This window comes from Phascolarctos cinereus, unplaced genomic scaffold (assembly GCF_003287225.1).
Source record: "Phascolarctos cinereus isolate Bilbo 61053 unplaced genomic scaffold, phaCin_HiC Scaffold_726;HRSCAF=1367, whole genome shotgun sequence".
In the NCBI taxonomy this organism is placed as follows: Eukaryota; Metazoa; Chordata; class Mammalia; order Diprotodontia; family Phascolarctidae; genus Phascolarctos; species Phascolarctos cinereus.
The window spans coordinates 132800702-132827713 of record NW_027556098.1 but is presented as its reverse complement, the minus strand read 5'-3'; positions in this window follow the sequence as shown (position 1 = coordinate 132827713).

Sequence of the window (27012 nt, the reverse complement as noted above, 5' to 3'; positions counted from 1 at the left end):
GATGACTGGTGATCTTCATCACAGACTTTAGTAATGTTAACTTTATCCCCAAATCTACCTTTCTTCTAAACTACCTTATTCCTGTTAAGGGTATCATCTTCTTTCTAATCATCCAAGTTTCCAACCTCAAGGTCATTTCTACTCTTCACTCTCTCTAATCCCCCATATCTAAGCCACTGTCAAATCTCACCATTTCTACCTCTGTACTCCAGCTTTCACATCGTTCACATTCTTTCCACTCACATGGCCACCAAAACATTTATAGGCCTCATCACTTCTCACCTGGATTCCAAAAGTAGTATCCGAATTGGTCTCTCTGCTTTATCTGTGCCCTTTCTGATCTCTTCTCCATTCTCCAACTGTCAAAGTGATTTTCCTAAATTGCATATCCGCTCGTGCCACTCCCCTATTTGGTAAACTTCAATGGTTCCTTATTGACCCTAAGTTAAAGATTATTACATCTTTAACTTATCCTTTTAAAATTTCTATTTTGTGCTTTATCATATAAGGAATCATTGATGTAGTACATTATATTTTAAAATATGTAAATAGACATACATTGGTGGTGTGTGCTTATGGTCTTTTCTTTGTTAAAAATGTGTATAATGAAAAATTTTGGAAATAGTTCCTATAGATAAAAGAGAATCCCTGAAAGTCTTTGATTAGGAAAGTGATATGATAAGCGATATAAATTTGGAAGGATGCTTTGACATAATATAGATCAGAATACAGAGAGGTAGGGAAGACTATTAGGAGATGAGTCAGAGAGCCTGCTGAATAGTTTGATCAAAAGGTGATGATAATCTGAATTAAAATGGTAGCAATAGGGATGGAAAGCAAATGGAAAAGACGTGATAAAACAGAATCAGCAGTGTTTGGTGACTGGCTAAAAGTGGAATTTGAACAGGAAAGAAGAGACATAACTATTTTGAGTGTTTAAATGCATGTGCCTGAGAGAATGGTGGTTGCATTTAACAGAAGAGCCAGTTTGACAGAGAAGATATTGAGTTTGCCTTAAGACACAGAACCATACAATGTTGGAGCTGGCAAGGTGTTAGTGAAATAAGGATGGCTTTCTCCTAATTGAAACTGTGGTGGTAGGATGTAATATTTTGTGTGAAAGAGCAGAGTTGCTTCCTGAAGCAAGTACCACAAACCATGCCTCAGGCTGTGGCATGAGTAAGGACTCAGTTGGAGGTTAGAGGGAGGAAGAAGAGACAGAGAAAATGGGATATCAGCCCAAAGCCAAGGTATAAGACAAGGAAAAAGGTACTCACATTACCAATTATTCCTGCCATCTATGTACTAAGCTTTTATTTTCTTTGTTATCGAGGACTACAAATATTCTCAGTAACTTCTGAATTTAGGGCAAAACCTTATTTGTCCCACTTTAATTATATCTTTATAAAGATTATTCTTAGAGGTCAGTGGATAAGAAGAAATGCAGAGACCTTTGTTTAATTGAAATGGAATAAACGTAAGTTATTTGGCCACAAAATTCAAACACATCAGTGAACTGCAAGTACAGATGTATAATGTGGCATTCAAAATAACCAACAAACTTTCAGGCTATATTAATAGCTACACTTTATGCAGAGAAAGGGGAAATGATGAGCACAGGGGATTTTGTTCTAGTCAAACTACAGTAGAATTTCCCAATCTGAAAGGAACATTGACAAACTAGTTCAAATCCAGACAACAGCAAGAATGATGAGGTGACAGAAACCATGCCAAATAAATGTCATTTAAAGCACCGTCATCAAACTCAAATAAAAATGGGTCCCTACAGTCACGTATTAATTAGAAAACCGGAGATTAACATTATTTATGTTGCACTCTATTTTTATTTTGTTAATCATTTTCTAATTATGTTTTAATCTTGTTTGAGGGATAGAGAAGTTTTGAGGGCAGAATTGACTATCAAGCAGAGTTTGACAACTATGGTATAAAGGAACTAAAGATATTTGGCCTTGGAGAAGAGAAAATTGGAGGGTCATGATAGGTGTGTTTCAGTATTGTGTCCTATTTGTAATGGAAGTCACAAAGAAAACCCTCATCTGCCTCTGGCCAAACACATGTGTATGACAGTGCTATGAGGACGTTGGCACTATGCTATGATTAGGCCTACTGATTCTAACCATTTGTGACTCAATACTGAAGGGTTTGCTCTTTGAGATGACAAAGTAACCCCCGTATTGGCCCAGGAGCAGGAAAAGCCAATGAATGATGTGGTGAACCTTTAAAAGAAGAGTGACTTCAGCCTGGGATCTTTCCACATTCAACTCCCCTGTATCATAGCTTCTTTTTAATGAGATTTCTGGTGAGTGGTGGGAGAAAGTATAATCCACTTGATCCTCTCCCTGTCCTCTGCCCCAAACTATCAATGCAGCCTTGAGCCCATGGCAGTTAAAGCTTAAGACCTGCCTAGGCAAGTTTAATCTTTCATTTTGGGGTGACTCTTGCATTTGTTCTTTTCTTGATCTTAGGTGAAAGAGCATTGGCATTGATATGGTCCCAATTTGGAGGCCAACATGTGACTTCAAAAGCTTCAGCTGTCCTATGGCCTTTAGTCAGACCTATCAGGCAACAAATAAAAGGAGACCACATCAACTGCTGTAAAATTCTTGGAGCAGATGGCCATTAACAAGAGGATGAGTCTAAATCCTTGCTGACTTGTATGAAAGCATGGCCTGGGAGTTGTTTGGACAGTGCAGAGCCAAAGTGAAATGTCAAATGGCTGATTCAACAGCTCCACAAATGTATTTATATTTGGATGAATTTTAATTATTAGCCTCTTTGAAAGCAAAAATGCTGTTGCAAGAGAAGGAATCCTATTTTATTAACATTGTGTATAGCAAATAAATCACTGTCTCCTTCCTGATTCATATTGTACATTGAGTATCATTTTTACTTCTCTCTTTGAGGAAACCAAGATGTAGGCTAAAATGTAGACTTTAATTAAGAATGATGCAAAAATTTGCTTCATCCTGTGAAGTATTCTTAAATTCCAGTTCTTCTTGTGTAAGCAATGTTTTGTTTTGTTTTCCTTCTAGCACATTAGGATGAAAGATATAAAAAGGCCACAAAAGGAGAAGAAATGGGAACCTAACTCCTCTCATTGGAGCCCAGGCTTCCCAGGACTGAATATGGTCAGGACATGAGAGACTCCAGAGCAGAGGTATCATCCTTAGTGAAGAAAGACAAATCAAAATGAGCGCCCAGCCCAGAAGCAGCTTTTTACTGTCAGAAACAGGTCTTTTTCATACAGAAGACTATTTAGATTTCTTCTGCTCAGCGCTAGAAGTTAAATCTTTGTTTAAAAAAAAATTACTCACCATTAGTTATCCAAAATTTGAAGTCTATATGTCAAGGCCAGATTACTGTTTGTTGATGATAATGTAAATAGGAATCATGCCTTGGGCTGAAATTGAACTGGGGGAACTCTAAGGTCACTTTGACTAGTATTACATTCAAGTAGGTCCCACCTTGAGAGAGTCCAAAACAAGTGATTCTTAATTTTAACAATTAGAAAGACATTTTTTTCCCTACAGTGGAATTTTTCTTCACCTTTCCAAAGGATACACAACACTCTCCCTTTGTTCTGTTTAAATAGAATTTGGTTTAGATACAGCTTTCAAGGGCACTTTGTTATGCAGAGGAAAGGCTACCAGTTTTATGGTTTCAGAACTACTTCTAGCACCACCCTCTGGTCATAATTAGGAATACCTTTTGCCTGTGAGGTATTTTTTTTTCCTCCAGGGAATCAATCAGTTGCCTTCTCATTCCCTAAAACCCACCAGGATATCAGAAATCTTTCTATTGCTTTATGGCAGATTCAGGGCATTTTGTTTGGTTTTGTTTTGATTTTCTTTCAGAGATTTTCAGTAGTTGCTATTTTTTTCCTCTTACACTAAAATACCTTCAATTCCATTCTTCCTGCCAAATGGTTCAGTTTGGAATAATAATACTCTTTAAGAGCCCATAGGGAAAGTTAAGACTATAACAATTGCTTTTATTAAAAGCTTCATTCAGCTGAGCTTAAATGAAACTGAACCAACAACTAATCCAGCTAATTCTAGTTCATTCTGGTTCTGTAGAAACTCCACCTGTAGCTTTGTGAGGCAGGAGGCTGTGAAGAGAGCAAAGATTTTTAAGACTGTCTAGGACGTCACACTGGGGCTTTTAAACACACTATTGAACACACAAGCAAGCAAGTCTCTTGCTCCAGAGGGCTAGAGGGCTAGTCTATGAGGCCGTGCTAAGAATAAGAGCAATAATTTACATTTTAAGAGCCCATTTAACTTGTCAAAGCACTTTCTTTTTATTTGGCTCATCACAAAACTGTGAGGTAGATAGGGGTACATATTATCTCCACTTTTACACCAGTAGAAACTGAAGCTCATAGAGTTGAAGTAACTAAACTAATGCTACATGTATAGAACTTACATCTCCTTACCCAGCAATATTGCCAACCATACTATAGTGCCACTTCTATTAGGAGCTAATTGTATGAACAGATTAGGAATCCTTCATCTGAAAGAATATTCAAACGAGAGCTACACCAGGGGTGGCAAACTCATAGCCCTCTGGCATCACAAAAATGTACTTGGGAAATATTTGACAAAACACATAAAAATAAATAACGGGGAAATATTTAGCAGAATAAATGAAAATAAAACATAGATAACATTACATTTTAAAACTAAGCCAATATGCAGCAGTAGGGAACCTTATATAGAGATTAGTGAGCCCATTTCTGTGTTTACACCCTTAATCTACACAGTAACAATAAGCACTGACATATCCCTGATCACTAAAATGATGGGGTTCACTTGAAGCTTGACAGAAATAAATTAAAGACAAGCTCTTTTTACACAATGGAAATTCTACATACGGACATCATTACCCTAAGTGGTGGTTTGTGCTAATAGTAGAAATGATTTCCTCCAAAAAGTGCAGAAAAATTCGTGACTGACAATTTCCTATTTATCCATGTTTGGGGTATTTTCTTAAATTTTGACACTATCTCTGAAAAACCCAAAAATACTCCCTCCAATGCTTTCCCTTTATTCCCCACATCAGAGAACGCTAGAAGAGAGCTGGAGACTTAGATACCTTGAAAGTAGAAAGGAGTTTATTGCTTTCTCATGAGAAGGGGTACCCTCTTCGTGGCCATTTCAGGCCAGGAGAGTACCAGTTCCTTATAGAAGTAAAGGTTTATTTAAACCCTAACTCGATCTCCTCCTCCCTAACCCCCTTCCCTTTATCCCATTGGCTGGGCTGTGGCGGGGGGGGGGAGGGGGAGGAGACAATCTTTCATGGAAATCTAGAACAAAAGTAGTTACACAAGTTTGCCCAGAGACAAGAAACAGCAGGAAGTTTTTGCAGGGCAAACAGTTCAGGTTGGGGGCAGGGCTTATTCTTTCTGCTAAGCATTTAAAAAAAAAAAAACAAGATCTGAGTGGGGGAGGGTTTTGAAAGCATCAAGAAATATTAACAAGAACCATTGATTCCCTCAGGAGGCTTCACTTCTGAGAGATCATCTCTCACAATAAGGATGTAGTTTTAGATCCAGAAATGTGGAAAGGAGCTTGGAAGTCAGATGATCAGAGTACATACTGCAATTCCTTCACTGTGTATATGGAGAAAGTGAAAGGTTAAATGCCCAGGGTCACAGACTAATAACTATTAAAAGAGTAGGATTTGATAGTAACTCCTCCAATTCCAATCTCAGTACCTTACTATTCTATTATTGTGGAAGTTGCAGGAGATGGAGAGCTTTTCTCCACCCCAACATCTTGCAATTATGGATACTTTTAAGAAAGACTGAGCCTGATCACCATTATATTGTATTGTATTGTATTGTTTTGTTTTTTTCAATATAGGTTAGATGACATGTTATATAATCAAAGACTTCCCTTCTCTTCCTGCATCTCTCCTCCATTCTTCTTCCACAATTCCTCCCCCAACCTTTCTCTCTGTTGGGAGGGGAAAGGATGTTTAGAGAAGCACTCATCATACATTGCTTTGTCAAATGAGTCTGGAAATGGAAAGACAGCACTTTTTTAAAGTCTTGAATAAGAAAAATAAAACAGCAGCAACAAATGCATAGAAAGAGGTAAAAAGTGCTTGCATGTAGAAAAACCGAGGCAACATGATGAGAGGCCACTTTTAAGAAAGAAAATTGTGACTGTGATAAAGGGGAGATAGGCTCATCCTGATTTTCTACTCTCTTAAATTCTCATACTCCTCAGTCATGAGCAGTAAACACCCATTCCAGTCACACAGTTACAGGGCCAGGAGTAACAGCAAAAATACTCCTTTAGTTTTGAAAAACTGTTTGAAAAACAAGGGCTGATCTTACATGTGGGAAGGCTGTTTACATGCTATGATTTCTGGGGCATCAGAAAGAAAATACTTCCTCCATTCATGGCCTATCACTGTTGTTCTACCCTTAAAGCTTCATACTTTTAACTGAAAGCTAAACCTAGGATGGATCATAGGATTTAGAGCTGCTGCAGGCCTTAAAGATGTTTAAGGATCATCCCCCAATTAATACTCCAGTCAAATGCAACTTAAGGTCAAGAGCTGTCTTTTTTTTGCTTTGTATGCCTATAACTTACCCAATGCCAGGTACGGCAAGTGCTTAAGGAACTCTTGTTATTTTTAACTGAATTCATTTTATGATGAGGAAACTTAGCCTAGAAAGGCTACTGACTTTCCCAAAATCACAAAGGTATTAGGTTTTAGGGTGAGAATTAGAACCAAGATCCTCAGACTGAAGAGTCAATGTACTTTTACACTGCCTCTCATCTCTTGGCTAAAATGTAGATTCTCCAGGGAAGCTAAAGGGTAAACAAAAGAGTAGCATCCATTTTAAACATGATTTATTAGTTTTTGATAAAAAAAGTTTTATTTTCATCTACATGTTGATCAAAAGAATTAGGTTTAGAAAAGGCATCGTTTAAAGGTTAAACAGACTGACAGTTTTAGTTTCCTAGAAGTAGAGCTTATGAAGACCCACTACTGGGTAAGTGATCCTGACTGAATCTAAATAGCCCTACCCAAGGGAAGGGAAAAGGTTATCAGAGAATAGAAATGTGTAAAAAGAAAAAAAAACCTAGGATCTGTGCAGCACTTCTGATTCATTTTGTCTTTACTGTGGCAGAAAAGAGTCATCAGTTTAAGGAGGAATTGGACATAAGAAAATTTCTCTCAATATGACTTGGTTAGAAAAAGATAATCAAAGCACCAAGATCAGGAGAATTTTGTGATTCTCCTGGCTATTCCAAGGGAAATAGCCTGGTAATAGCTAGAGACACTTAAAGTACCATCATTAGTAAACTAAACTGGAACTACCAGTGGAGAGAAGCCCCCTGTCAATCTTTGAAATAGGTCAGAACTGTAAATTTTAGGAGTCAACTAAGCATGTTCAGCTGGTAGAATGTCAATGTCTAATGAGAGAGTAGAAACAATAAAAGTTGTTGCAGTATAACTTATAGTGCCGTTACACTTTTTTTTTAGTTTCTTTATATACTTGTACCACAAGGGTGTTATCTCCTAGAGTTAATTGTAAATTTAAATATGACATGAATCTAAAAAAGAGTGAAGTTGAATGAATTCATTGTGTACTGAATCTATAATAATCTATGGGTTATCCAAAAATGTGAAATGGAGAAGGAAAGGGCATCTGGGGCAATCCAAGATTCAGGTACTGTCAATAATAATAGTTTCTAGAACTATATATTCTGCAAAGCCATATTCATATCTTATCTCATTTGATCCTCTTAAGCCTATGAAGTAGATGCCATTATTATCCCCATTTTATAGGTGAAGGGACTGGAGCTGAGAGAGGTTGTTTTACCCAGGGTCACACAGCTAGTAAATATCTGAGGCAGGATTGGAACTCAAGTCTTCCTGCTTTCAAATAAAGCACTCTGCTCATTGCAATGCTAACTATCATCAAGCATAGTCTTCCCATTTAAAAAGATGAGACAACTAAGTTCCCAGTAGCTTTTCCAAGGTCACAGGCAGTAAATGACAGAGATAAGATCAGAGCCTCGGTCTTCTGAAGTCAAGTCCCCTACTTTTTTTCTGCTAGAAAATGCTGTTTTCTCAAAGAATAAATAGGTGAATAAATGGTCTATAGTTAGGAAGAATACTACCCTAATTATAGGAATCAAATAACTGACATGATTGCATCTTGGAGAGTATTTGAGGATATGTCAACTTAACTAAGCCTACATAAAGTGACAATAAACATCACAAGATAAAGACCACAATGGGTTCTAAGAAGTAGTTCACCATTTAGAGATACTCAGACCCTGGCTAAAAGCCCTTCCTTTTCCAAGTGACTTGCATTTTTTTTTCACCCTACTATTGTTGGTGCCCTAGTAATATAAAATTCTTGCATACAACCCTGTAGATGAGGAGTTCTTAACTTTTTATGTGTTATGGACCACTTTGGCAATCCAGTGAAGTCGACAGGCCTGTTCTCAGAATAATGTTTTTAAAATACCTAGGATTACAAAAGAAACCAACTACATTGAAATTGAGTTATCAAAATATTTTAATAAGTTCACAAACCCCAGGTTAAGAACTCCTGTACTTAGAGAGGAATAACACAACAGGTTGTTATGTCCTTTATAACTTAGTAGAAATAAAGCATCTAAAGAAGTGTTTGGTCAAAGGAAAGAGAAGGGGAAGGTATGAGAACCCTGGTTGGAAAAAGAGTCATTACATGCTGACATCCAAGCCAAGGACGTCAGTAAAACTGAGAGCAGTTATCTAAATCCACACTATAAGAATGGATTGCACTAAGATGTTGATAAAATGAGAAAAAGAAAAGAACCATCTATACAGTAAATTACCGTTATAGATGGTAGTGGTGCTTGGTATGGGATATAAGGATGAATGAAGTTTTCCACCAGTGGTATTAGACTGGCTATGATTGTAGATTTTTATAGAAATTTCAGTTGCTTTCTGAGAGTGACTCAAATCCAATCAAGGATTTTGGAAGGTTATGTGTTTCATTGTTAGGATCCCTGGTAGGTTTCATTGCTTAGGGTCTTTGGGGACACATATCTTCAAGACAGAGGTCAGGAAATAGGTGTGCCAGGGTGCATGTGGTGTGTGTGTGTGTGTGTGTGTGTGTGTGTGACAGAGTGAGTGAGTTACCCTTCCCTGAGTGCATTGGGTACTATGGCTAACCTTAGTGCTTCTCTGATTTGGAGGTTTCAGTCTTGTGGTATTAGATGAGTCTGTAATGATAAGGCAATACTTTCTAAGGCAGGGTAGTTTATATCTTTCACATACCATCTGTCAGTGACTGACCATCTCTAAAATTTATTTGAGAGCTCCAAACATGAGACCACAGAGGGTATAAAGGACTCAGTACACTAAGGCTATGATGTATCTAAGACTAAGTTTATTCTTGTCTCAAGGTACAAATCTGTAGAGAACAATTAATTTGTATTAAGTTGGTCAAGAAATATCTAAAGATATCAGCAGAATTTAGTTTCTTCTGTAATATTAGACGTATTCAAGATTAGTGTGTGGGTGTGTGAATATATGTATGTGTGTTTCCTGTGGTAAAGGTCAAGAATGAAATAAAATATGTGTTTACTAGGCTGGATAACAAAAATATTTCTGTGATATCCATTGCTAACAGTACTACATAATAATGCTTACCACATCATTTTTGGAAAGGAAAAAAGAAAAAAAATCAAAAGCAACTCAGGAAACAAGATAATTCTTAGCTATAGAGGGGTTGCTCCTCAACATTCAGTTGAACCATTATTTACAACTGTTAGGGTGACTTAGAAAACCAGTGAAAAAGTGAATTAAATGTAGAGAATGATGAAGTGTCTGAAATATTCTGTTGTATGACTTTTAAATGTTGAGAAGTCATAGCTTCCTGGCCAAGCCAGGAAAAGATTGTTGTTGTTTCTCTGTGAATTTCACTCTGTCTGTTTCTGCAAAATGAAGTGGTTGAACTAGATGTCCATTAATTTCCCTTATAGCTCTAAATATATGATTGGTCTAGGTACCCTCTAAAGTCCCTGCTAAAAATCTATGATCTTATGAACAAATAAATCTTATGTAGGAGATAGTAAGCTGATCAGGTTGGTGAGCCTAGAATGGCTAAATATAGTAAGAATAAGAAATGAGATTAGGAAATTAGATACCACTTAATGGGGTGGGGGTACTGTGAAGACTGGATAAGAAGTTGAATTTGATTTTTTATTTAACAGACTATACAGTCACTTTAAGTTCTCAGGAAGGAGAATGAGATGATGATGATGATGATGATGATGATAGCTAACATTCATATAGTGCTTTAAAATTTGCAGATCACTTTACATGTGTTTTCTCTGGACAGGACTTGTCTAGTTTTGGGGTTGTCATTTGCCATATCTCAGGTGATAGTGACAAAAATCTGTGAGGTAGGTTCTGTTATTATCCCTATTTTACATATGAGGAAACTGTATTAGGGAGTAAATGACTTGTCTTGGATCATAGTGTTAGTAAGTTTATGAGGCAGAATTCAAACTCAGATCTTCCAGAAAACAACTCTAGAGCTATATCCACTGTGACATTTAGGGGCTTCTGGAAAAAAAAATTAATACAAGCAATGATAAAAGTCATGTTTCAGGAAGATTACAGTAGTGTAAGGGACTTGGAGGAGGGAGAGACCGAAGGAAAGAAAGAAGGGAAAAGTGATTAAGAAGGATCTGAACTAGATAGAGTAATAAGGATTAAAATCAAGGGATAGATCTGGGAAACATAGTAAAAGAATAACGGACATATTCTGAAGATTGGGTATTGTGAGGGAATAAGGGGAAAATGGAATTGAAGGTAACTCTTAGTTTTGAGTGGAAGCAAAGTGGTGTCATTGACTAATGTACAAAATTCTTCCTCACTATTCACCAAAATCCTGATGCAGTCAAAACCAATCTTCTGTTCTGTTGGTGGAGATGAAGACTAGCTGGTCCCCACATTCTACATAATATTACTCCCTCATCTTAAAATCTGTTTCCTTCTGTGCCTTCTTTCCTCTTCATTATTTTATATTTTTTCCATTCTCATAGTGGCTTCAGACATCAGTTACATTGACACAGCTACATTTTAGGTATTGATTTAATTGTACTTAAGGGCTCTGAAATATGCTACAAGGTCTATGTTAAATATCTTTATTAAAAAAATTAAAAAGAGACTTGGCAGATTCAAAGTGAAGTTTCTTATTCAGATAATATTTCAGGTCCTACTTCAGGAACAATTTAATAGGTAATCTCTTCTTCTTTATGGCTGAAGAGGTGAGGATCCCTTTCAAGTCATGGGATCATAGAATTCAAGTTAGAGGGATACCTAGAAATTATACAATCCAACTCCCTCATTTTACCTGTGAGGAAATGGGCATATCACTGTTAGAAAGGGAATGTGACTTACTTGAGATCATGTAGGTAGCAAGTGCTGAAACCAGGATCTGGTTCCAGTTCCTCTGACAAATAAATCCAGTGTGCTTTCCAGTTTCCTTGAGCTCTATGGCCTGTCTTACACAAGAAAAAAAAAATCTACTATATTTTAAAAACATTTTATTTTCAAGTTGCTTATCATGTTTAAATCATTCCTATTAGCTTCATATAAGCTTTTTTGAGGGGAGGGTCAATGCATTAGTTAAACTGTGTATTTCACCTACCAGAGTACACTGCAACACAGTAAACAATAATAAATATTTACTTCACAAATAAATTTAATTACTGTTTATTGAATGAATTTTAGTTCACTTGTTTTGCCCACTCTCTTAACCATCAGAACTATATTATACACTACTCTGGTATGACTCTATTCCATGCCCAAACCCCAATACTGCTGTGTTGGACACTAATTAAAAGTCCAAAACACGTTTGCTCAATGATCAAATTAATTCCTGTCCCTTTTAAACTTGTATAGTAACCTACCATTTACTATAGAGGGTCATACCTATTAGTTCAAGCTTATGAAGTGTTTCAAAAGTGTCCAAAATGATATCTCTGTCCTCCAATCTAGGAGCATTTCACTAACAGATTAAACGTCATACTGGTCATAGGACCTTCTCATAATCCTTTAATAATTGTTCACTGTCTACAAGATATGTACAAATTCAACATGACATTCAAGGCCCTCCATATTCTGTCACCAAATTCTGTAACTCTGTGACTTGCTACCTCTGTGATCTAGGTCAAGTCATTTAACTTCTAAGGACCCCAGTTTCCTTATCTGGGAAATAAAGGAGTTGGACTAGATATCCTTTAAGATCTCTTCCAGCTCAAATCCTATAATTCTAACATCATTTCTAGCATCAATCTTTAATCACTGCCTTTTACAAAACTTATACCCTAGCCCAAAATTCACAATCCCTATACTTACAAAGCCTTAAATATACCATTCATTTTTCTGTTCCCTAGCCTTTGCTCATATTATTTCCTTTACCTCAAATGCTGCTTCTACCTACCCAGTCCCAGTCTTTTCCTGTTGACATACCACCCATCCTTTAAGGTCTAACTCTCATTCTACCACTTCATGAAGCCTTCCTTGACTCCCTAAAGGGTACTTTCCCACCTCTTAATTCTAATAGTATACCACTGCCTCCATAATACTGCCTTCTATCAGAGCTATCTTTACATGTCTTACTTCACTATCTATAAAAGAAGATTCTTGAAGTTAAGCACCATTCATCTCTGTACTACCACTCCCACCCCAATTCCCAGAGTGCCTCACATAATGCATCATACTTAGTATCATAGAATCCAAGGGCTAAAGCTAGGAATGACCTTGGAAATCATGTAGTCAAATCTCTAGACCTCAGGTTCCTACAACATTAATAATCTCCAAGGCCCCTTCCTGCTTAAAATATATGATATTAAGCTATACAATGAAGGAAATTAAGTACAAGTTGAGATAGAGAAAAGAGAGATTGCTGTGGAATGACATCATTTACATACCTAGAATAGGAATTAGAATATCCCAGGAAGGGCAAATGTCAGTACAGAAGTATAGAGGTAAGAGTGAATATAGTCTGAGACTGGAGTAGGAGGTGATGCAGAGAGATAAGAAGACCAGCCTAAAGGAGCAGAAGCGTGACCCAACCCAAATTCACTACTTTTATAAAATCAAAGCTTAAAATATATGAAGGAAAAAAACAGGCAAAACCCTGAAAATCATAAAATTTAGTTCATGTCTACTTATCATCAACAACTCTACTATGTGAGGGTCCCATTGATTGTTTTAGCAGTTGTTAAAACCAAGTGCTGAGAAATGGATCAGTTTCCAAATTGTTGATCTGATCCAGTCATCTGAGGCAGAGTGATTGCTATAGTCATTAAAACACTCCTAAATGATTGACTGTCCAGTATACAATCAATTACTTGATGATCGACGTACATACACAGTCCAATAGAATTGATCATATTGACCTAGCCTTAGTCAGCAGCTATTTAGAATTTGTAATCATCAACTCATAAATTCATAATCATTTATCAGGCTGCCTAGTGAGTAATAATAATAATAATAATAAATGGTGTTTGTCTCACTTAGATTGATTTTATTTTTCCTCCAAGCGTAGAAGTTGGAAGAGAAACCAGCAATCCATGCAGTGCCCATGTGGTGATAAAGATTAAAAAGCCGGTGACAACGTCATGGAAAACTCTGAGTTTTTTATTCAAAAACATATCATTTATTTCTCCTCAGAACACACCATTGATGGCTAAGATGTGGTTTCCCTAGGGCTTAACTTGTGCTTTATCCATATTGAATTTTAGAAGAACCCTCCTCTTTCTTACACTTCCCCAATTTTCCTTTCTCTTTTCTCTTTTGTTTTCCCCCCTGTTTCCATATGTACCCCTCCATCTGACTGGATTTAACTATTTCTTAGGTTGTCATTAATTTTAATGCATATCACACTTTATGTGCATGCATTTCTCAGCATCCTTACTGAGACACAGGTTCCTTGAGAGTAAACACCTTGTCTTCCTATTACAGCACTTAAAATAATACCTTGCATATAATAAATGTTTGTTACATGAATGAATAGATGCTGTGGAGCAGAGGTGTCAAACAGCCAGCCAGCTGGCCAATGTGGCCAATAACACTCCTGAGTAAGGCCTGAACTAGATTAAAATGTAATTTGGAAATGTTAACCAAAAAAATTAAAATATAATAAAACAGATAATGTTAATTTGTGGCTTTCTAAGTCAATATTCAGCCCAAAGGGATCCCTTTCTTTTTGAGTTCAGTACTACTGCTGTGGAGAATACAAAGAAGTATGAAATATAATTCTTGACCTCTTGAAGTTTTCAGTATAATTGGAGAGAGAAGATATATACAAATAAAATGTGTGGGTATATAGACACATGCATATGCATATGTACATATATGGATTAAATAACTATACTGAGAGTGATGTTCCAAGGGAGCATATGCTGAATCATAACAAAGGGCACAAAGGATAAATGCTCTAGAAGTTCATAGCAAGGAGAGATTAATCTTGTCTGAAATAATCAATAAAGACTTCACAAAGCAAAGGTAGGACCTGAACTGACTATTTCAGGAAGGGTAAGATTTAAATTATTGAAACAAAGTAAAGAAATCATTTCAAGCAGGAGCAAAGACAAGGAAAAGTTAAACAAACAGGAATGACCCTGCTATGTTTAGGGTACTATGAGGATGCTGCCCTATCTATACTGGAGACTACAAGTTCAGAAGAAAAGAAACAGGAATCTAGAAAAGTAAGTCTGCTCCAGATTGTGCTTATTTGGTGGCTCCAACAAAGGCTTTCTGGGTTTCCCTCTGACCCTTATTAAGAGAATTTACTAGTCCCCAAGATATTCCCAACCCACCTCCCAAGTCATGATCACCTGCTTATAAAAAAAAGGCTTCCTATTCCTGATAGTACAGTATTTATTGCCCTTCACTACCTATCTCTCATGCTGTGCCTTCAACAAGCAAAATATAAAATTTCCTACCTATACAACTCAAATGAGAAATGAGAAATACAACAGTTTTCCTATTTCATGGTTACATCAAAACAGCTCTGGGTGTTCTGGGTTCTGCAGTTCTTCACTCCACCTATGTCTTCCCACTCCAATTACATAACATGATAATTGTTGTTGGAGTCATCTGACCTGGAACATCACCTCAGGCAATAACATTGTTATGGTAAATGCTCTCCTATAGATATAGAGAGGAATATAGGGTGATAGATTATTTATAAGTAGAGTATGTGCTATCTTATTTTGTCGGTAACTTCCCAAGATTATAGAAACCAATTGAGCAATTCAGAGACATATTTCCTGTTAAAGGCCTATTTAAAGTAATCTGGGGCCAATTATCATGGACTGGCACTCCTAGCAACCTGATTAACTCTGACCATTTCCCCACTCTTTCTTGCTGCCTACTGATAGTTACAGATACACCAGCTTCTCTCCTCCCTTTCCTCCAGGATTCCCATCTCTCCCAGATATTCTAGGACAATACATTTCCCTCAGGCCAGTTCTAGAAACTGACTCAGAGGCAAACACAGACTCACACCAAGAGCCATTTGAGGGAGGAATCCAGACACTGCAAGAAAAGGATTCCCCAGAAAACAAGATCTGCACTAGCAGAGAAGCTGCTGAATTATGCAGAATGCCTCATCTGCAATAACTCTACTCAATCATTTGATGAAGATGACCAACCAGTCAGTCAGTATCAGAAAAGTCTCTAGTATTAGTAACTATAATTCCAGATTAGTCACATTCTATGAAGATAGGAATATCAACTGAGAAACCCTTGATTCAAGCCCCACCCATTGCTTACCTGACTAATTCACTGCCATGCTTTTGCCCTTTCACTCCCTCTCAGTCTACTCAACTATCATCTATGAATTATTTCTGCATTTTAAGCAACTCAACAATATGAAATACATTTAGATTAGATACTATATGCATATTAATTAAATCTGATGACAATGCTCAATGGTTCCCATTTTACCAACAAGTCACTAAATGCCTCTGAGATTCAGTTTCATCATCTATAAAATGGGAATAATAATATTATACCATGTCCTCCACAGTGTAAATTGTTATTATTGAAGCAAAGTAAAGAAAGGATTCTAAGTAGGGAAAAGTTATTACTATTATTTGTTTCTTGAATTGTAAAAGACTGTACAAATTTTAGACTATTATTATTATCAATATTATTCTCTTATTATTCACTCAGTTATGTTCACTCTTTCTTAAGTTCCATCAGATTAGTTGGCTCCAAACTTGATAAATCTGTATTGCAGCTCTACAAACAGTACCCTTCTTTTTCTGAGAAAAAGGATGAAATTTTTCTTTCTTAGTCTTAATTTTTCTGTGTTGTGAGTCCTCTGGGATAAGGGAGCCCCTCCTAGGAGGATGCAGGATTCTCCTATTAATTGTTGCTTTCTACAATTGTGCTCACAGTGCAATACTTCCCCAGCATAGGTGTGGCTGTCAATAAGTTAAGTCCTTTCCAGGCACCCAGTATATGTCTAAGAAAAGACCCATGGGCCAGTTGGAGACATTGAGGAAAACAACAGTTTAATGAATTTGGGTGCTGAGAATAACATGTAAAACAATGGAAATCAGTTCAAAGTTTTATTAAAAACAATGGGGAAGAGGAGGAAGGAGAAAGGGAAAGGAGACCCAACAAGTAGACCCACACAATAATAGAGAGTATAATTCACTTAAGTGAAGTACTGTATTGGGCAGCACAGGGGAATGGTTCCATTCAGAGGAAAGAGGTGCTTCTGCTTGGAAGTGAGGGCATGCTCCAAAGTAATTTATTTTAATATTTCAAATTTAATATTTTATTTTCCCCATACAACTGAGTTTCACATGATTTTAGATTTTAAGACTGATTAAGCATTCAGTAATACCTTGGTACTATTTTCCTTTTTCCATACCCATGACTTCACATTGATGAATATATAGTTAAATTATCTGCTTTCAAAATAGTTCATATTTTTTCATGAGATTTTAACATTCATTTTTATAAGACTTTGAGTTTCAATTTTTTCTCCCTCCTTTCTTCCTATTACCCCTTCCTCCTTCTCATTAACCCTCCCTAAGATGGCAAGCAATCTGATACAGGTTATACATGTGCAATCATCGAAATGTATTTCCACATTAGTCATGCCATGAAAGAAGAAACAGAACAAAAGGAAAAAGTCACCAAAAAATGAAAATAGTATGTTTCAATATTCATTCAGACTCCACAGTTCTTTCTCTGGATGTGGACAGCATTTTCCATCATAAGTCTTTCGGAATTTTCTCAGGTCATTGTATTTTGCTAAAAGCTAAGTCAATCACAGTTGATCATCATACAATGTTACTTATACTATGTACAGTGATCTCCTAGTTCTGTTCACTTCACTCAGCATCAGTTCATGTAAGTCTTTCCAGGTTTTTTTTTCTGAAATCCACCTATTCAACATTTCTTATAGCACAATAGTATTCCATTACATTCATTACATACATTCATATATTCATACACCACAACTTGTTCAGCCATTCCCCAATTGATGAGCATTTCCTCAATTTCCAATTGTCTGCCACCACAAAATGAGCTGCTATAAATATTTTTTTTGTACATGTAGGTCCTTTTCTTTTTTTATGATCTCTGGGATATAGACTTATTAGTGCTATTGCTGGATGAAAGGGTATGTACAGTTTTATAGTCCTTTGAGAATAGTTCCAAATTACTCTCCAGATCATTGGATCAGTTCACAACTCCATCATCAATGCATTAGTGTCCCAATTTTCCCACATCTTCCCCAACATTTATTACTTTCCTTTTCTTTCACATTAGCCAATCTGATAGGTGTGAGGTGGTACCTCAGAGTACTTTTTAAATTTTCATTTCTCTAATCAATAGTGATTTAGAGCATTTTTTGGATGACTATAGATAGCTTTAATTTCTTTATCTAAAACTGTCTGTTCATATCCTTTGACATTTAACAATTTAACAATTTGAGAAATGACTTTTGTACTTAAAAATTTGACTCAGTTCTCTATATATTTGAGAAATGAGGCCTTTATCAGAAACACTGGATGTAAAAATTGGTTCCCATCTTGCTGCTTTCCTTCTAATCTTGGTTCCATTGGTTTTGCTTGTTCATTTTTTAAAATTTAATGTAATCAAAATTATCCATTTTGCATTTCATAATGTTTTTATCTCTTGTTTGGTCATAAAATTTTCCCTTCTACATAACTCTGACAGGTAAACTATTCCTTAGTTTCCCAATTTGCTTATGATATCACTGTTTACGTCTAAATAATGTGCAGATTTTCAACTTATCTTGTGAGATGTTGGGCTATGCCTAGTTTCTGCCATACTATTTTCCAGTTTTCCCAGCAGTTTTTGTCGAATACCCAGTTCTTATCCCAGAAGCTGGAATCTTTAGGTTTATCAAAAAATAGATTACTATAATCATTTGCTAGTGTGTCTTATGTACCTAATATATAATTTCGATGATTATTGCTTTATAAAGTAATTATAGACCTGGTACAGCTAAGCAACCATCTTCTGCATTTATCTAGATCTAAGAGAGGGTGGTTGAGTTCCCCCGTTTGTGGAATTTTGCTATCTATTTCTTCCTATAACTCATTTAACTTCTCCTTTAAGAATCTGAATTCTGTACCACTTGGTGTATATATGTTTAGTATTGGGATTACTTCATTATCTATGGTATGTTTTAGCAAGATGTACTACCCACTATGTCGGAGCTTATTCACGTCAACTGACCAGAATCTGCAAATCCTCCACTCTGGAGCCCATCTGCACCCTACCCATCCCAGTTTTCTTCCCTTTTGAAAACACTAAAAATAATGTCCTTACATTAATTTTACTGGAGCCAATCACTTGCCATGCTTGGAACAGAGACAGTACTCAGATTGTCCTTAGCCCTAATAATCACAAAGTCCACATTTACAAGAAGAATGGGAACCGATGGGTGAAAGGCCATGAACTGAAGGAACACAATGGACACATCACAGGTATTGACTGGAATCCCAAGAGAATTGGATTTTAACTTGTGGTGCAGACTGTAATGCCTATGTCTGGAGTCAGAAAGATGGCATCTAGAAACCAACCCTGGTGATCCTGAGGATTAATCATGCAGACACCTTTGTGAAATGGTCTTTCCTGGAGAAAAAAATTTCTGTAGGCAGCAAAGCTCAACTGATTTACATGTGCTACTCTGAGTCTGAAAATGACTGGTGGGTGAGCAAATACATAAAAAGCCAATTTGTTCTACTGTCTTTAGTTTGGACTGACAGTGCAACAATGTTTTGCTGGCTGCTCAATCTTGTGACTTCAAATGCAGAGAATTTTCTGCCTGCATTAAAGAAGTTGATGGAAAGCCAGCCAGTACTCCATGGGGTACCAAGATGCCTTTTGGTCAATTGATGTCATAGTTTTGTGGTACCAGAAGTGGTAGTTGGGTCCATGGGGTTAGTTTCTCTGCCAGTGTAAACCATCTCACTTGGGTCAGCCATGATAATACTGTGTCAGTTGCCAATGCCTCCAAACACATGATGGCTTCACAGCTGAAAACAGAGCTCCTCCCACTCCAGAGTGTGTTGTTTGTCTCTGAGAATAGCGTGGTGGCTGCTGGCCATGACTGTTGCCCAGTGCTATTTAATTATGATGATAATGCTTCTTTGACCTTCATCTCTAAATTAGACATTCCCAAACAAAGCATCCAGTGCAACATCTCTGCCATGGAAGGCTTCCACAACATGGAAAAGAGAGCCATGACTAAGGATCACAGAACTGCTCTAGATATGCTGCACCAAAACAGTATCACCCAAGTGTCTATTTTTTAAGTGGACAAGTAAGATTGCCACAATTTTTTTTACAGAAGTGATTATTTGTTTGTTTTTTAATGAGTAAACAAAACACAGGAAACATGAATTCCTAATTTAATATTTGTTCTGGAGCATGCAGTTTACCAGGGTTTAAAGTTACTTGTCTCCTAAGTGAACACATTTGTTTAGATAAGCAAAAGGAAAATTCCTTTCCCTTTCAGTTCTCCTTTTTTTATTAATTTATTTTAATTTATCAACAATCACTTTCATAAGCTTTTGAGTTTTAAATTTTTCTCCCCCTCCCTAGTTCCCTCCCCAAGATGGCGCAAAATCTAATATAGGCTATGCATATACATTCCTATTAAACATATTTTCACATTAGTGATGTTGTAAGTAAGAATTAGAACTAATAGGAAGAACCTCCAGAAAGAGGAAACAAAACACAACAGAAGGAAAAAAATAACAAATAGGATGCTTTGATCTGCATTCAAACTCCATAGTTCTTTCTTTGGATGTGGATAGCATTTTCCTTCATGAGGCTTTTGGAGATGCCTTAGATCCTTGTACTGCTAAGAGGGGTTAAGTCTATCAAAGTCAGTCATCACTCATCGTAGCTGTTACTGTGTACAATATTCTCCTGGTTCTGTTCACTTCACTCAGCATCAAACCATACAAGTCTTTCTAAGTTTATCTGTTCATCATTTCTTATAGCAAAACAGTATTCCATTACATTCGTATATCATATTCACAACTATGATAAATCTATCTGTGTCTTTCTCTCCATCTTTCCTCCCCCCCATTTATGCTTTTCTTTCTCCTTTATCCTCTTACCTCCTCACTAATGTTTTGCTTTTGACCACAGCCTCCCTCAGTCCCACCTCCCTTCTATTAGCCCTCTCCCTTTTCTTTCCCCTTTTCCCTCCTATTGCTGATAGGGCATGTTAGATTTCTATACCTAACTGATTATGTTATTCCCTTCTTAAGCCAAATCTGATGAGAGTAAGGTTCAAAAATGCTCATCTCCCTCCCTTCTTTCCCTCTGCTGCAATAGGTTTTAGTGCCTTTTCCAGTGATGTAATTTACCTTTGTCTGCCTCCTCCTTTCCTTTTCTCTCAGTACATTTTCTTAGTTACATCAGATTAATTCACTTACTTGGATCCATTTAACCACTTGATTAGTTTTTTTCATTACATCAAAGTCAATTTATACCCCCCCTTTATGTATACCCCTTTAACATGGTGTAATAGCAATACAGTTCTCAAGAGTTACAAGTGTCATCTTCCCTTTTTTCCTAAAAGTTTGCCCTTATTAATAACATGTTGTTTCTTTTTGTCCCATTTACCTTTTTTTTATTTTTTTTTTGTATTTGAAAATGTAATTTAAATTTTTATTTGTCTTTGAAGATCAAATTTTCTGTTGAGATCTGGTCTTTTTATCAGGAAGGTATGGAAGTTCCCTATTTTGTTGAATATCCATCTCCTCCTCTGAGAGATCATGCTCATTTTTGTTAGGTAGTTGATCCTTCGTTGTAATCTAAGCTCCTTTTCCTTATGGAATATCATATTCGACTTCCTACGGTCTTTTAATTAGAAGTGGCAAGGTCCTGTGTAATCCTGACTGTGGTTACATGATATTTAAATTGTTTCTTTCTGGCTGCTTGCAGTATTTTCTCTTTGACCTGGTAATTTTGGGATTTGGCTACTATATTCCTTGGCGTTTTCAATTTGGGATCTCTTTCAGGAGGTGATCAGCTGATTATTTCTATGGCTATTTTACCCTCTGGTTCTAGGAACTCAGGGCCGTTTTCCTCTATGATTTCCTGAAAGATACTATCCAGGCTCTTTTTTTCATTGTGATTTTCAGGTAGTCCAATAATTTTTAAATTGTCTCTCCTGGATCTATTTTCCAGTTCAGTTGTTTCACCAATGAAGTATTTCACATTTTCATCTATTTTTTCATTCTTTTATTTTTGTTTTACTGATTCTTGCACTCTCATAGAGTCACTAGCTTCCATTTGCTCAATTCTAATTTTTAACAAATTGTTTTCTTCTATTACATTTTGTACCTCCTTCTCCATTTGGCCAATTGTATTTTTAGGGACTTGTTTTCTACAGTGAATTTTTGTCCGTCCTTTTCCAAGCTATTGACTCTCTTGCATACCTCTCATTTCTTTTCCCATTTTTTTTCTTCTACCTCTCTCATTTCACTTTTAAAATCCTTCTTGTGGGGCATCTAGGTGGTGCAGTGGATAGAGCACTGGCCCTGAAGTCAGAAGGATCTGAGTTCAAATCTGGCCTCAGAACAAACACTTGACACTTACTAGCTGTGTGACCCTGGGCAAGTCACTTAACCCTAAATGCCTACAATAAATAAATAATTAAATAAATGAACAAATAAATAAATAAGTAAATAAATACATAAATGTTTTTAAAAATACTTCTTGAGCTCTTCTAACAAGGCTTTTTGGGCTTCAGACCAGTTCATATTCCCTTTTGAGGTTTCAGATGTGGGTTTGTTGACAATGTTGTCCTCTTCAGAATTTCTGCCTTGATTTTCACTCTTCCCATAATAAGAATCTATCTTACATTTATTTTTGGTCATGGTGTCTGCTTATTTCCTGGCCTTTAAAGAGACTGGCTTTTCCTGCTGGAGAGCAGAGGGCACTGAGCTTCTTGTGTTGGGAGCCTAGGGCCTGGTCGATGGCTTTGTGTGCTGGGACCTCCAATGTTGACAGTTGGAGGCTGTAGGATTCTGGCAGCTTACCTTGTGTTGGGCTGGAATCGACAACACTGGAACTCTAGGTGTAGGATTTGGTAGTGTGGCTCCTGGAGATCTCCTACTCACCCAGGCTTTTCTTTCCTTTTGCTTTCAACTCCTTTCAGGTGGATGTTGTAGGGTGTTTATCTCCCTGGGGCCCCTTGGAACTCTGCTTCCCTTAGTTTTGCTGAGGCACTGGGAGAGCCTGTTGTTGTAGAATGCCAAGGCACCTGGTGGTCTTCTGAGATGGTTTCCACCAGTTCCCCTACCCTCAATGAGGCAGTCAGGGGTCCAGGCGTTGGTGTTTTCCTGCCCCAACACATGGGCTTCAGGATTTCCTCCTGCTATGCTGAGGTGGGGCTTTCCACTAGCTTGCTGGAATGCCTCCTGTTCTGTACTGCTCCCTTTCCCTCAAGGTAAAAGGGGCCTTTCCAGTTAATTCCTCAAGCTATCTGGGCTACTGGACTTCTGGAGCCCATCTTTCTTCAGTTCAGCTGTTCCAGGGTTTTTCCTGGGGTGATATTTTCTGGGCTTTCAGGGGGTTAATAAAGGAGGCTAAGAGAGACTCACCTCTTACTCCACCATCTTGGATCCCAGAATGACTGTCACAAATTTTGCACCACTACCATTGATGGAGCAATGACAATTTGGGATTTCAAAACATTAGAGTCTTCGATCCAGGGGCTGTGAATCATGTGAAGCTGTATTTCCATTCTCTAGTGTGACAGACACTTAACAGAATGTAGTTCCAGCATTTGCATGAAGATGGGAAAAACCTGCCATAAGTCAAAAGTGAGAAAATATCCCTTGCAGATGTTTTGGTTTAGGTTTTTGAACATTTTGCCCCAGCCCCTTATCTTTATTCTGTGTGTTTCTCTCTGCTTCAGATGTTTCTTTTAAACATCATATTGTAGAATTCTGGTTTTTAACCTACTTTACTATTCACTTTTGTTTTATGGGAGAGTTCATCCCATTCATATTCACAGTTAGGATTACTAACTTTGCATTTCCTTCTAGCTTATTTTCTCCCTTTTAGTACTTTTCTCTCTCATTTCACCCTGTCCCTCCTCATCAATGTTTTGCTTCTGATCACTGCCTTTCCCAATCTGCTCTCCTTTCTATCAGCCTCCCTGCCCTTTTCTTTCCCTTTTCCCCACCTACTTTCCCTTAGGGTAAGATAGACTTCTCTAGCCAACTGAATGTTAATATTATTCCCTCTTTGAAACAAATCCAATGAGAGTAAGGTTCAAATAATCCTCACCCCCTCCCTTCTTTCCATCTCCTGTAATAGGTCTTTTATGCCTCTTCATGTGATATAATTAACCTCATCCTGCCTTCCTCTTCTCCCAGTACAATCTTTTTTTTTTCACCCCTTAATTAACTTTTTTTTATCATCACCTCAAAGTCAACTTATACCTACACCCTCTGTCTATGCACACTCCCTCTAACCATCAGGTAATGGATTGAGGGGGATAGTGTATCTTCCTAGTGCTCCTGTAAACACTATCAGAAAAGGTCAGCATTATGGAAACACCTCCACATGCAGAAAATAATCCTGAAGTGTTCTGGAGAAGCATTAAACACATAATGAAAAAACATTTCACAGGATCACACATTTAGAGCTTGAAGGCATATCAGAAAATACCCAATCTCCCTTCCCATTTTACAGATGAGGAAACTCAAGCCCCAAAGGGTAGTGACTTGCCAAAGTGTATGCAGGCAGCAAGTGACAGAAGAAGAATTTGAACCCAGACTCTCTGACTCTAAACTCATCTTTCCTCCTATTGCAGTATATGCTATTTCAATATTTATTTAGCATTTGTAACATTTCTAAAATATTTCTGTCTCAAAAGCCTTGTGAAGTGGTTAATATAAGTAGTATCATCATCTCCATCTCACAAATGAGGAAACTGAGACCCAGAGAAGTTAAACAACTTTTGTAGGGCCACCCAACATACCAAAGCTAGGACTCATTCCCAGGCCTTTCATGACTCCAAGCTTGGTCCTCTTTCTACTAAACCAAAATCTGCCTGTAATGAATGGGCACAGCTCCTCTGTGAGGCGGGAAGGAGTTATTATCTCCATTTTACAGAAAGATACACAGTAGATCACAAGATGCATTTGCTGAAGTATTGGGATAAACAATTAAATGAAAGTGAAAGCAAGTGAACTTATGCCAAAAATAAACTCCTGTTAATTGTATATTTTGTACAGCTGTTGTTTAGAAAAGCTGGTGGTGAAGGGAGGGCCTTGGAATGGCTAATGAGCAATACAGTTGTTCCCAGTTAGAAAAGAGCTTGCTACTAACTAGATTTGAAAAGACCATAGGTCAAACCACATCACTCCAAGCATAACTACCAACCAAAAATGCTTGATGCAATCATGGGGAGCCGAGGCCATGTCCTTTTCACCAATATTAACATTATTTTAAAAATTGTATTGATGCCTTTTGTCTTTACACAACATTAATCACAGATACTCCCATTTACCCCTCCCAGAGGTCCTAACTTTGTGAAAAAGAAAATGCTTAGCAAAACCAAATGACAGAGTGAATATTTCTGGCATAATAACTGATATTCCACACACATTGTTCCCCACACCCCTTCCAAGGAAAAGATTTCACAAGCATTATTCAATTCAACATTTATTATGTAACATACTTTGGTAGTTTCTGGGAATACAAAGATGAACTAAAACACAACTCAGGCCCTCAAGAACTTTAAAGTCTAATATGATAGTATCATATAGGAATTTTCAGTATATTTCATATCCTAGGCCATACATTTAGGTCATTGAAAATAGTACCAAATGTTAATACAGAACATCAAGGAATAGTGGAAAAACACTGGTTTTGAAGGCAAAATGCCTGGGCTTAAGTCTTACCCTCACCACTTTCTAGTTGCATGACCTTGGGAAAGTCATTTGGCTTCTCTGAACCTCAGTTTCTCGCTGCCTTAAAGGATTTAAGCACATGCATTAGAAGTATACTAATTACCTCGTGAGATTGTTATGAGATTCAAAAGTGACCATCTATGTGAGGTAATAGATAAATATCAGTTATTACATTTCAAGTTTCCTAAATAACATTTTAAACAATATGAAAAAAACCAAAATGTGTTCAGTGCACTGCTCCAAATATCTGGATTGTCAGAGAGAAATATTTAAGATTAAATTCTATCTGCAACTTCAAGCATTCACTCAATAAACATTTATGAAACTTGGGCTACATATAAGGAACTCTCTAAGACTACATGTTGCTGAGCAGGTGTTAGTGGCAACCTGCATTAGTAATGGAAGTTCCCTAAATCAATGAAATCACTGAGTTAGTTTCATACATATTCGGGAGCATGATCCCATCAACACACACCTCCAAAAGATGGATAAGACATTTTTCTAGGCTCTGAGACAGAAAGACCAGAAAGAAATTTCTTCCTTCCTTCAAGGATCCTACACTTTCTTGGGAGTGAGTGAGATGAGGGAGTAATTACACAAAGGTGCATAGGTAGAAAAATGGAATATCATTTATAAGGGGCAGCAAGAAGGCCAGTTTGGCTAGAATGTCGAGTATATGAAAAGAAGCACTATAAAATCATTCTAGAAAGAGAGACAGATTGTGCAGGGAATTAAATCCCAAACAGAATAATTTGTATTTTATCCTAAAGGCAAAAGAGATCCCTCTTCCCCTCCCCTTTCCCTTTTCCTTCCTCTTTCCTCTCCCCACTTCTCTCTCTCTCTCTCTCTCTCTCTCTCTCTCTCTCTCTCTCTCTCTCTCTCTCTCTCTCTCTCTCCCTCCCTCTCCCTCCTTCCCCTGTCTGTTTTCTATATTTAAAGAAAGACCAGGGTGTATATATGTGTGTATGTATATAAACACACATATGCACGTATGTATTCTATGTATGTATATCATGCACGTATGTGTGTATATGCAAGAGTATCATTGGAATACATACATATGTATATTTACATATTTGTATGTATCCCAATCTGTGATTTCAGCATTGCAAGGCTAACCATAAGCAAGCCAGATCCCCATCCCCTTTTTTAATCCCTTGACAAAATCTAATAATTGAAGACTCAAAGGCTACAAAGCATAGTCCTAGATGTGAGGCAAAAATAAAACCTTGTGTTCTCACCTATTAAAACATTGGAATATTTCAGAGAATGAGAACCAGAGAACTGGATATAGTAGTCCCCAAAGGAGGTGCCCTAAAGTAGAAAAGTACAAAGATTGAATCATCACATGTTGTTTTTGTTCATAAATGTCTGTTTTTTGTCCTATGAGCTTACATAAGCATAAAGAAGCCTTAGTGAAAACTAAACAGCATGCAACAGGTGGGGATAGTACTAAAGATACTCACACATTATCCTAATTAAGGGTGAAATCTTGTGGGTGTGTAACCTTAAT